The 13,006-nt window shown below is 36.2% G+C and overlaps 1 long non-coding RNA gene across 1 annotated transcript in view; it reads right to left on the bottom strand.

Moving 5' to 3' along the window:
• Positions 1 to 11,202, bottom strand: part of LOC132122955 (uncharacterized) — a 489,820-nt gene extending 478,618 nt beyond the window's left edge. The window contains exon 1 of the long non-coding RNA XR_009426455.1: positions 11,151 to 11,202. This is a non-coding gene — a long non-coding RNA (uncharacterized LOC132122955). The remainder of the gene's footprint in view (positions 1 to 11,150) is intronic.
• Positions 11,203 to 13,006: the final 1,804 nt, after the last annotated feature.

The raw sequence follows: 13,006 nt of genomic DNA, 5'->3' as shown, positions 1-13,006 counted from the left end.
TATAATTCCTGACTAAATGTATAATCAAGTGAAATATTATGAAGTTTCAATAACAATATACAATACTATACCATTCAAAAGCTTGATGTAAATAATATAAATGTAACAAATAAATGTAACCGTAACAAATGTAACAAAAAATGGTGTTCTTTTAATTTATCCCCCCTAAAAAACCTGAAAAATATTCTCAGCTCTTTTCAACATTAATAATAATAATGATAATAAAAATAATAACAATAAATGTTTTTTTTTTTTTGAAGAAAATAAGATTGTTAAAGTATTTCTGAAGGATTGTGTGACTGGAGTATTGATGCAAAAAATTAGTTTGAAAGTCAGCTTTGATTGTTCCTAATAAACTGTTTAACTGCTCCCCCAAGTGGATATTAAATTATGTTGTGGGATAATTAAATATATTCTAAATAAACTACAAACATAAAATTATATAGATTTTTGTCCTCACATTCTTTCTTGTAACTCTTCCCCCCTCAGTGACAAACCTGACTGAAAGGCTCATTATGCAGCTCATTATGCAGGCCTTTGTCTTCTCAGGTGTAAATCACAATAATATTCATGATAGTTGACGCCTACTCGTATATGACTTTTAGCAACAAAAAGTGTCTTAGAAAATTTAAATCAGTATATTGTTTTTTGTAAGTGAGTAAACAAGATGATTTTCACATAATTTAGAAAGAAAAATTCTAGGCTACAAGCTCCAGTTCTCAAAAATCCCGGGAACCATTGTTCTTCGTGTTTTTTTGCCTTATTCAAGTGTTTTAACATTTTTTGTTTTTCACTAACCACGCATAACATTTTTTTTCTCAAAAACACAATCATGTACATACAGTCGTGGCCAAAAGTTTTGAGAATTACATAAATATTTTTTTTCAAAAAGTTTGCTGCTAAACTGCTTTTAGATCTTTGTTTCAGTTGTTTCTGTGATGTACTGAAATATAATTACAAGCACTTCATATGTTTCAAAGGCTTTTATCGACAATTACATGACATTTATGCAAAGAGTCAGTATTTGCAGTGTTGGCCCTTCTTTTTCAGGACCTCTGCAATTCGACTGGGCATGCTCTCAATCAACTTCTGGGCCAAATCCTGACTGATAGCAACCCATTCTTTCATAATCACTTCTTGGAGTTTGTCAGAATTAGTGGGTTTTTGTTTGTCCACCCGCCTCTTGAGGATTGACCACAAGTTCTCAATGGGATTCAGATCTGGGGAGTTTCCAGGCCATGGACCCAAAATTTCAACATTCTGGTCCTCGAGCCACTTAGTTATCACTTTTGCCTTATGGCACGGTGCTCCATCGTGCTGGAAAATGCATTGTTCTTCCACAAACTGTTGTTGGATTGTTGGAAGAAGTTGCTGTTGGAGGGTGTTTTGGTACCATTCTTTATTCATGGCTGTGTTTTTGGGCAGAATTGTGAGTGAGTCCACTCCCTTGGATGAGAAGCAACCCCCCACATGAATGGTGTCAGGATGCTTTACTGTTGGCATGACACAGGACTGATGGAAGCGCTCACCTTTTCTTCTCCGGACAAGCCTTTTTCCAGATGCCCCAAACGATTGAAAGGGGCTTCATCGAAGAATATGACTTTGCCCCAGTCCTCAGCAGTCCATTCACTATACTTTCTGCAGAAGATCAATCTGTCCCTGATGTTTTTTTGGAGAGAAGTGGCTTCTTTGCTGCCCTTCTTGACACCAGGCCATCTTCCAAAAGTCTTGGCCTCACTGTGCGTGCAGATGCGCTCACACCTGCCTGCTGCCATTCCTGAGCAAGCTCTGCACTGGTGGCTCTCCGATCTCGCAGCTGAATCCTTTTTAGGAGACGATCCTGGTGCTTGCTGGACTTTCTTGGACGCCCTGAAGCCTTCTTTACAAGAATTGAACCTCTGTCATTGAAGTTCTTGATGATCCTATAAATTGTTGATTTAGATGCAATCTTAGTAGCCACAATATCCTTCCTTGCCTGTGAAGCCATTTTTATGCAACGCAATGATGGCTGCACTCGTTTCTTTGCAGGTCACCATGGTTAACAATGGAAGAACAATGATTTCAAGCATCACTCTCCTTTTAACATGTCAAGTCTGCCATTCTAACCCAAGCAGCCTGACATAATGATCTCCAGCCTTGTGCTCGTCAACATTCTCACCTGAGTTAACAAGACGATTACTGAAATGATCTCAGCAGGTCCTTTAATGACAGCAATGAAATGCAGTAGAAAGGTTTTTTTGGGATTAAGTTAATTTTCATGGCAAAGAAGGACTACGCAATTCATCTGATCACTCTTCATAACATTCTGGAGTATATGCAAATTGCTATTATAAAAACTTAAGCAGCAACATTTCCAATTTCCAATATTTATGTAATTCTCAAAACTTTTGGCCACAACTGTACATGCATTTCACATATTATTATAGCCCAGTTTGTGCTGATTACAGTGAGATTAGACTTTACCCATTTAGATATTTATAAGAAACTGAAAAAAGCACGAATGTCAGGGCATGACAAAACTTCTCCAGGCCCCAAAAATACCCTTAGACTCCAGAGGGTTAATTGGCATAATACATATTTACCTGACTTAATAAATTGTTACATTTGATTCTTTTCCGTTTTACACTGTAATTATTGACTCTAGTAGATTATGCTATATCCTTATCGCATTTCCTGCCTCAGGTTAGTAACGGACTAAAATGTGGTTGAGATGGAGCATAGGGAACACCAACTGTATCTTTAGAGATCCAGCTAATACTAACCCTTTAAGCCTCTCATCAAAAAACTACAACTAGACCCCAAAGAACTAATTACAGAATTAATTACAGGCCGATCTCGAATCATCCTTCTCTGTCCAAGATACTAGAAAAGATAGTATCCTCACAATCATATTCCTTCTTAGAGAAAACTGGTATCTGTGAGGATTTCCAGTTAGGATTTAGACCGTATCATAGTACTGAGACTGCTCTCCTTAGAGTTTTGAACTACTTCATGTAACAGGAAGTAGAATTTACAGTTTTAGCTATAAGTATGGTAGAACCATCACTTCTACCACAAAAGACTGCTTTGTAACTAATCTTCCTGATGTATTCCAATTCCTTAGCATATCAAAAAACCTCAGAACAACTTAATGATGTAACAGAAACTATGGACTCTCTTTTCTAGCATTTTCAATACAGTTGCTCCTTTACTCTTAAGGTAGGTTAAGGAAAACAGTCTGACATGGTGGTATAATGAGCACATTCACACCCTAAAGAGAGCAGCCCGGAAAATGGAGCCCAGCTGGAGGAAAACAAAACTAGATGTATTTCGTATTGCTTGGCGGGAAAGCAACCTATCCTACAGAAGAGCATTAAAATCTGATAGATCTGATTACTTTTTGTCTCTTTTAGAAGAAAACAAACATAACCCCAGGTATTTATTCAATACAGTGGCTAAATTAGTGAAAAATAAATTATCAACAAGTGTTGACATTTCCCAACATCACAGTAGTAATGACTTTATAAATTACTTTACTTCTAAGATCGATGCTATTAGATATAAAATTGTAACCATGCAGCCGTCAGCTACAGTTTCGCATCAGACAGTGCACTATAGACCTCCTGAGGAACAGTTCCACTCATTCTCTACTATAGGAGAGGAATAAATCTAAACCAACAACATGTATGTTAGAACTTATTCCATCTAAACTCCTAAAAGAGGTGCTTCCAGAAGTCATAGATCCTCTTCGGACTATTATTAATTCCTCATTGTCCTTAGGATATGTCCACACTTAAAAACTGGCTGTTATTAACCTGTTAACCTGAACCCTCATTAAGGGACTCACAGCTGAAAGTGCTCTACCTAACTAAAAATTGCAACTATATTGTTTCCTACTTCAGTGTGTTACAAACATAATTTTGGTGTCTTTGGAAAGAAGACCATTTGGGCTTTACTTTTTATCAACCAGATTTGATAATGCTCAAAAATATTAAAAGTTATAGACACTGAAGTGCCTTGAATTTTTTTTTTTTACCACACAAATATTTTTTTTATTTTATATAAAAATATATGAAATCAGTCCTGTAGCAACCTAGAAAAGTAATGGGTTGAAAGTCACATGTCTCATGAGTTTCTATTTCAAATCTGAATAAGATATCATGAAAAATGAGACTCCTGCTAATATTTTTCTGAGACTGTCTACACCCCCCCCCCAAATATAAAAAAATTATTTACCAACTATTTTGAAGGCTTCTACAAACTATTAATCAGTAAACATACCACTGCATAGTTTTTTTATTTATAAAACACTAGACAGAAACTTAGACATCATATAAGTGTTTTTATGTGTGTTTTATTTATTTGAGCACTAGAAAAATACAATAAGAATAATTTGAGTAAGAAAAATAAGAATAATAAAAAAAGATTTAATTTTGTATGCCAATTACAGAAAATTCTGAGATTGCTAGAAATGTAGCATTTACAATAAATTACAATGTAAATAAGTGCTGATGGCCACTTATAGAGGGTTTTCACGACGCATCATCAATCCGGAAGTCCAATATTTTGGAGGCACTGAACATAAACAATGCCACTGAACAGACTCGCAAATTTGGCTGATTATCGCTGCTGAAAAATGGTTGAGTTTTGGTCTGTACAAATCGGTCGCATAGGTTAAAAAAATTTTGAGTTCTGTCAAAAGTTAAAGAGAAGAGAGCAAAAAAGCTCCTCGCGGACGACTGTCGCGCACAAACAAAAGCAAAACACAAAATAAAGCCCAGGCTTGGTCCTCTCTCTTCCTTCACTCTGTCGTCGCTCCTCTTTTGTATCCTTCCAATCTCATCCGTGGGACTCGAGACCGGTGAGTTGAGCAGGTGTCACTCATTTCCAATCACTACACCGGCCTCGCTCCATTCCCATGGCTCTTGGCCCCGCTCCACTCGTCACAATGATGAACTGCCTTTTACTGTCATTTTGCATTATTGGCACACTGTTTTCCTAATTAATGTTGTTCAATTGCTTTGACACAATATTTTAAAAAAAGTGCTATAAATAGAGATGACTTGATGTAACAATATATAAACTTCATAAGCACTGGAAGGAGGAGACTGGAACCGGCGGACATTCAAATGATGCTTTAATGAAAAAAATAAAAAACAAAAAACAGCGCGACAGCCCCTCACAGATGACTGCCGCACACGAACAAAACCAAAACACAAAATAAAGCCCAGGCCTATTCCTCTCTCGTCCTTCACTTTCGTAGCTCCTCTTTTTTATTACAACATTCTCTTGCATTAGCATGGTTCAAATCATACTTATCTGACCACAGTCAATTTGTTGCAGTGAATGAAGATGTATCATGTCGATCACAGGTGCAGTATGGAGTACCTCAAGGCTCAGTTCTAGGGCCATTACTTTTCACGCTTTACATGTTACCCTTTGGAGGTATCATCAGGAAGCACGGTGTTAGCTTTCACTGTTATGTTGATGATACTCAGCTCTGCATTTCTTCGAAGCCCGGAGAAACATTTTAATTAAAAAATTAAAATTTGGCCATTATTCATGTGGTAGGATGGTCGATGCAGTGGCTAACTGACAGCTAATGATGTGGCAATACTCCAGAAAAAGTCCATGGAAAGTCCTTTTTTATTTTTGCCACAAGTTTCAAATAAACATAGCAAAAACCAAGGCAACCTATCCAATAAATGGGCAAGTTTAACCCAGGGAAAAAAACAAAAAACAAAGAGAAACAAAACTTAAAGTACAACTCAAGACATAACAAAAAAACTAAAGAGAAGACTAAATGATTGGCTACTGTTCCAGCAAACACCCGTATCCCGTTCAAACACTTCAGTTGCTCTTTTATACTCTTACCAATCATAATACTCCATTGGTTAAACAGTACTTTTCACACTTCACATAGACTTTCAACCTCACAAGTCACACCCAAGATGAAGTTCTCCTTTAACCAAAGGCTTCTCTCCATAATAATTCAAAGTATACATGTAAAAGACATTTTAATCCACACATTCTTAATTGTGTAACTCCTCCTCTTCAGGATGCCATAAAACTGGTTTCCTGTTCGTGGGCCACTCCTTTTGGGCTTTCCAGGAACCGGTAAGACACAGAAACGAAGCACATGTTATTATTCACACATTTTTTTTGATTCTCACCATATTGAATGCTTCACATAACCAGCAGTCACCATGGGATTTGCGCCTTACATGTTACTTCTTCTAAGTAAAACAAATAAAATAAAGATCTTGCCAAACAGTTCTATGGTGTTTTCATTTGACCCATGTGTGACACATCACAATTCACTTTTTTTTTTTTAAATGAAGGTCCTTGTGAAAAAGAAGTACATTTTAGCATACTTATAAAAATAGTGCTTGCAAATAAATCCAAATGTATTATATTTTAAATTTGTATTAAATGCAATTATCTAAACTATACTTATCGAAGTATAACATTTCATAATAACTTCTATTGAAATTATAATATGGTTAAAATGTACTGCCAAGCTGAATATATATTTACACGTGCTTTAGTTAGTCAACACATTAAAATAAGTGCACTTCTTTAAAGCATTACAAGCATACAAAGTGCACTACTTAGGTAGACATGAAAGTGAACTATTTCTTTAAGAACATGTCAACAATGTATTGCAAAACAGTGTTGAAGTATTGATTCAGCTGTCAAAATAGGTAACAATACAAAGTTGTTTTGAACTTAATTTTATTCAAAAAAACAGAGGAACTAAAGTAGACACTGGCCTAAAATACATTAATGTATGTTAATAGCTCCGCTGCAGAACTGCCAAAGGTTTGACCTCCCACTTACCTTTTCAGACACTTTATTGCAGTCAGGCCACACCAAACTCCAAAAGAAGTTGCGTCTGACCCCATTAATTGGATTTCTCAAAGTTCCTTAAACACCTAAACTGCAACAGCTGTTTGTAAGAGGCTGCAGTAAGGATGCCAGCATGATTATACAGATTTTAAGGCCAGCAAGATAAATTTGAATTCCATAAAAAAAAATAAAAAATACACACACACACACACACACACAAACACACAGCTATTTATTATTCACGCAACAATACATATTACTTTTACAGTTTTTATTAATAACCATTGTTATAGATGATGTTTGTCTAGTGCTCGTATGATTATTTTAAGAATGACTTGTGAAAATGTAACTACTGAATTGAATGTATTTTAATTTAATATCTAATTTATAACATCTCATTTAAATGAACTAATTTCACTACTGAATGACATAGCACAGACTTCATGGCTAATTTTTTTTGCATATTTCATTTCATTCTGGAACTTACTTGTTCTACAGATCTGTGTACTAGTGTAAAATGCTACTGTTTTTTGACAGCATTGATAACAATTAAGGGGAAGTCGTGGCCTGGTGGTTAGAGAATCGGACTCCCAATCGAAGGGTTGTGGGTTCGAGTCCCGGGCCGGCAGGAATTGTGGGTGGGGGGAGTGCATGTACAGTTCTCTCACCACCCTCAATACCACGACTGAGGTGCCCTTGAGCAAGGCACTGAACCCCCAACTGCTCCCCGGGCGCCGCAGCATAAAAAATGGCTGCCCACTGCTCCGGGTGTGTGCTCACAGTGTGTGTGTGTGTTCACTGCTCTGTGTGTGTGCATTTCGGATGGGTTAAATGCAGAGCACAAATTCTGAGTATGGGTCACCATACTTGGCCGAATGTCACTTCACTTTCACTTTCACTTTCACATTTCTGATAGATAATATCATATTTTTTTTGCGTTTCCCTAACTGAATATTGTATCCTGTCAGCAATAGTCTGTCTGTGGGATGTTTTTATTACTGTCTAGAAGGAAAATTGCTATTTTTATATACTTAACGCTTTTATTTATTTATTTATTTTTTCAGATTTTCAACAAAATTGGCTCAGATCTTCAGACCATGCTGGCAAAAAAAAAAAAAAAGGTATTCAAATTGATTAGTGAAACCGTTCTCGAATAATGCGTGAACAAATTTGACGAAGAGCACCTAAAAATGCATGTGAGGTTTTATCTCCGTAACGGTTTGGTGTATTGAGACCAAACTTGGTGTTTGTTATAACAACCATGACCTGAGCCAACCTGCACAGATTGGTGCTGTGCCACCTAGTGTAGAGGAGATATGAAAAATGACTATTTTTGCTTATAACTCCTGAAGGGTTTGCCCTAAAATTAGTCTCAATAGATTCAGGGCAACATGCAGAGTCAATTGATATCCAATTGTCCCGTTTTAGCCATTTTGGACACAGCATTTTAGTACAAATTTCAAAATTGCTGATATTTTATAAATGCACTAGCGTATCATTACGAAAGTTGGTAAGGGTCATCAGCACAATGACCCGAAGGAGCCTGAGAAGGTTTTTTTTTTTTTTTTTTTTTTTTTACAGAAGTCATCCTTTAATACTCCCAAACTCCCAAATACTCCCGAGTCCAGTGATGCCAAACATGTCAGGTTTTGCCTTATGCTTTGTGCAATGTTGTATTTTAGTCCTTAAAAAAACGTTTGCCAATATCTTAGAAACCTATTCTTTCAAACTCCTCATAGATCTCTTGCCATACCACATATTTTTTTTTTACCACAAAAACATATTTCTAATGACTGTATTTATGGTTTATCAGTCAATTTGCCTAAAATCAACTTAAAATTCTTGCTTGTTGTTGCAGCTGGTCTGAAGCGCTGAGCCATGTTGGCATGGTTTATTCTGCTCTCTGTTTTTGGTCCTGATTTTTGACTCTTGTTTTACTAGTTGTTGTATTTATGATTTTTCAGCTGTTTTGACTAAAATCATCTTGAAATGGCTTCAATTATTTATTTCTGCAGTTGGTCTGTGTAGCATCTTTTTGATATTTAGAAGCTCAAAAGTGCATACATCCATCATAAAAAGTGCTCTACATGAAACCAGGGGTTAATAAAGACCTTCTGAAGCAAAGTAATTTATTTATGTAAAATATACATATTTAAAACTTTACAAATCATAGTCTCTAGCATATTGTCTTATGCACATTCACAAGTGGCTTTCCAGTGACACAGGTGCAATGTAAGCTCCAGTGAGAAGAGATGAACACAGAGGCGTAGAGATGAGAGCAAAATAAAACACCGGTCACGAATTAGAAGTACAAAACGATGATTTGTATGTATAAATGTCAGAAGATTTTGATATAAATAAAGAGGAGACTGGTTTTCCTTTGCAGTAAACAAAACTTGGTTCTCTCAAAACTATAATATTTTCTCTGGAGCTTATGCAATGCCTACATCCTAAATCATCTGCGGGACCGCCTCTCTCTCATGAACGGGTGTACGGACACCAGCAGTCAGGGTGTAGGACTTTTTTTTTTATATAACTCTGATTGGATTCGTCTGACAGAAGAAAGTCATATACATCTAGGATGGCTCGAGGTTGAGTAAATCATGGGGTAATTAAAATTTTTAGATGAACTATTCCTTTACCCAAAACAAATGATATTTTATGTTTAACCACTAAAGAGACATCAGAGCCAGCGGCAAATGTCAGAAGGACTAGCCGAGTCGAGACTGCTCTCGTCAGTAAACATGAACACTGAGCTCCCATTGATCACGTGGAGCTGATAGTCTCCGAAATTGGTCAAACACATTTTTAAATAGACGATGTCTTAATAAATAAACCATAGATTTGAGTTTTAAACAACTACATTCTCACCTGAAATACTTTTAAAACTACATTTCAAGGCACAATAACAGTCATATTTTGAAAATTGTCCGAATAAATGGTGGTTGAAATAACATTGCTGCATGAACTCAACCAGTCAGCATGTTTAGCCCCAAGTTCCGCCCCCAAAAGTTCTGGACCTTTGAAAAAGTACTATATCGCAAACAGAGACTTTCTGAGAGGCAATTTTTTACCCGGAACTTTATTTAGATCCTGGTTCCTGCAGTGGAAACACACGGAGTACCAGCCCAAAGTCCCTAGTTCCTGGGTAAAGTTCCAGCGGTGGAAACACAGCATAACATGTGGTACAATATATGCATATGACATTATACACAGAATTCTTGCAAATCACACGTTTGTTATGCATGCATCAATTAACATATTTGCTCAAATAAGCATTGCTAAAAATTAAGCAAGTAAGAAGAGTAAATTATAGGATTGTCCTCAACAGCCATGTGTGCATGGTTAAACAATTTCATGGATGTTTTTGCATCTAATATGAAAAAATATTAATCACTAGGTAGTAAAGCAATCATCTAAACTGTGGTTACAGTGCATCACAGTTGCAAAAATTCTTTTTTTTTCATATGGTAACATTTAGTTGAATAATGCTTAGAAAAATAAAAGTGAATGAATGCTGTCAGAAATATTAATGTGCATTTTTGTCTGTAACACACATAACAGTAATGGCCAACAATATCGGCACCCTTTGTAAATATGATCAAGGAAGGCTGTGGAAATTAATCTGCATTGTTTGATCTTTTATAAAAATATATATATATATATATATATATATATATATATATATATATAAAATGCTAACCTTTCATTGGATAATAAGAATTTAAAATGGGGGGAAATATCGTTATGAAATGTTTTTCTTAAATACACGTTGGACACAATTATTGGCAGCCCTAGAAATTCTTAAGAGTAAAATATCTCTGAAGTATTTTCCCATTCATATTTACAGGCTTGAACTGATGGTAAAACAAAGGACATTATTAACTGTCTTTACATTTATTTTAAAAGATGAAGCTCACGGTTATGGAAAGGGCCATTATATTTACAACTAGTGATTGCGGTATTCAGCCAATCACAAAGCACTGGGTCAGTTGGCCAATCAGAGCAGACTGCATTTGTCTGAAGTAGGGACTTCGTAGAAAACGATGCGTTTGAGAGAGGCAGAGCACAGAGGACATACATTTATGTACAGTATTTAAAAAGTAATGTGTTTTTGAACATTAAAGCATGTCAACATATTCTATTACACCAAATACACAAATAATGATCGTTAAAAAAAAAACATCATATGACTCCTTTAACAAAAGCCTTACTAACTATCAATAAGCAGCAAATTAGGAAACTTCTACTTTGTTGCTTATTAACAGTTAGTATTAATATATATATATATATATATATATATATATATATCGTAGACTAACCATGTTCCGTACACTTTTCGCTATTCACCGCATGCCAGGGACCACTCCTCCGGTGTTGAAAGACAGACAAGCATGCTTGTGTGCTCATTCTCCGGGGGAATACCTATTATACAGTCTACACTTTGATTGATGTCTTTAGGAGCAATAGTTTTTGAGAAAACTGGAGAAAAGTACCACCTCCGCTAGTATACGGAAAAAGATAGGGGTTAACGGTGTTCTGTACAGGCTTATAATGGTGTTCCGTACAGTGCTCGTAACTTGATTTTATTGGCGAAAATTGACATTTAACTGATCAAAAGTGAACTGTTTATTTATTTTAACTGCAAGAAAACATAATTTCAATAAATATCAAAGATTAGTACCTTTTTATTTAATTAAAATACAAGTTAATTGCTGCTTTAATAAAGGGCGCATGCGAGTTAGGCATGATTGTGTCGTGATATTGATTATGACATGCGAGTTAAGCATGAGGCAGTTCTATGCAAAGTGAGTTCAGAGTACAGCACATTTCTCATACAGTCAGTTTCTCCTCAATCTTTGGATGCCATCCTTTGATTTGTGTTTGTAAAAGCATCATCTGTAAGTTAATTATTCTTTATATAATGCTTGATTATATATATTTGCCCATATTTGTGGTGGAATGCTTTTGGAGCTTTGATTTGATGTGATTTTAGTGGTAGCCTCTAGCTGTTAGCCTAGCCTTTATTTGATATGCCACTCAATGTGTTGATTTCATTCTACTTTGCTAAAATAAGTTCGCAATACCAGTTAATATTTGTATTTGCTGCTATTTTTGGTTATGTGGTAATCTCATTAAGTAAAATGAGTACATTGATAACATTTGACCCTTTTTTCAGATATAAGTCAGAGCTGCTTGTATGCATATTCTTTGGTTGTTTTATAATAATTCTGATTATTGTTTGTTTACTGTTTTTACAGTTTTACTCCTAATTCATAATGTACACTTCAATGGCATCTTATTAAAACGACAAAGACTAAGATGAATCCTGACTCTTCTGTACTTTATGGATGGAGTTTGGCTGACTGTTAAATTGCATTCGCACATGCGAGAAGAACAGTACAGTAAAAAGATGAGAATCCTACAAGCAAATCAAGTTACATGGCAAAAGATTGCAGTCACATTTGCACTATGAATCACGATGAGAAGCTTACAGCCTCTGCGGAGGGAAATGCAAAGGAAACCATGAGTATCATAGACCGAGCTTCTGAAGCAGGCTCAAAATGCTCCCGTTCATCACGAACATCACAGTCCTCTAGATCATCGCGGTCGTCAAGGATTTCGGCTAGCATTGCTGCGGCCACTGCACGGGCTCAAGCAGAAGCAGCACGTACTCGTGTACAGTTTGTAAAGAAAGAGAATGCAATGAAACTGGACAAAATTAAATTGAAATGACCCATAAACTGGACAAAGCTAAAATGGAGGCAGATTTGGAAGTGCTCCAACATGAAAAGGAACAAGCTGCTGCGATGGCCCAGGCAGAAGTACTGGAAGCAGCTGTGGAAGCGATTGATGATTGTATTTCCAGTGCTAGCTTCTCTTTGTCTTCACATACCAGAGTGGAGCGCACCAAAGACTATGTTGAGACTCAAACTCGAGTGGACTTAGATAAGCCAAAAGAAAAAGACATGCAGAATTCAAATTTCAGTAACAATTTGTATCCTGAAGACTCGGACATTATCAGTACTGCTCACCATCTCTCTAAGATGAATTGTGTACAGGATGTGTTCACCGAACTGCCATCTCAGCCACTTGATCAGTCAGTCAAAAAGGAAGTTAAGCAGGAAATATATGACCCATGTACTTCATGTTTCTCTCAGAGGGAACCTGTCATGGT

This window comes from Carassius carassius, chromosome 41 (genome assembly GCF_963082965.1).
Source record: "Carassius carassius chromosome 41, fCarCar2.1, whole genome shotgun sequence".
Classification (NCBI taxonomy): domain Eukaryota; kingdom Metazoa; phylum Chordata; class Actinopteri; order Cypriniformes; family Cyprinidae; genus Carassius; species Carassius carassius.
This window is presented reverse-complemented; position numbering and strand designations above follow the sequence as displayed.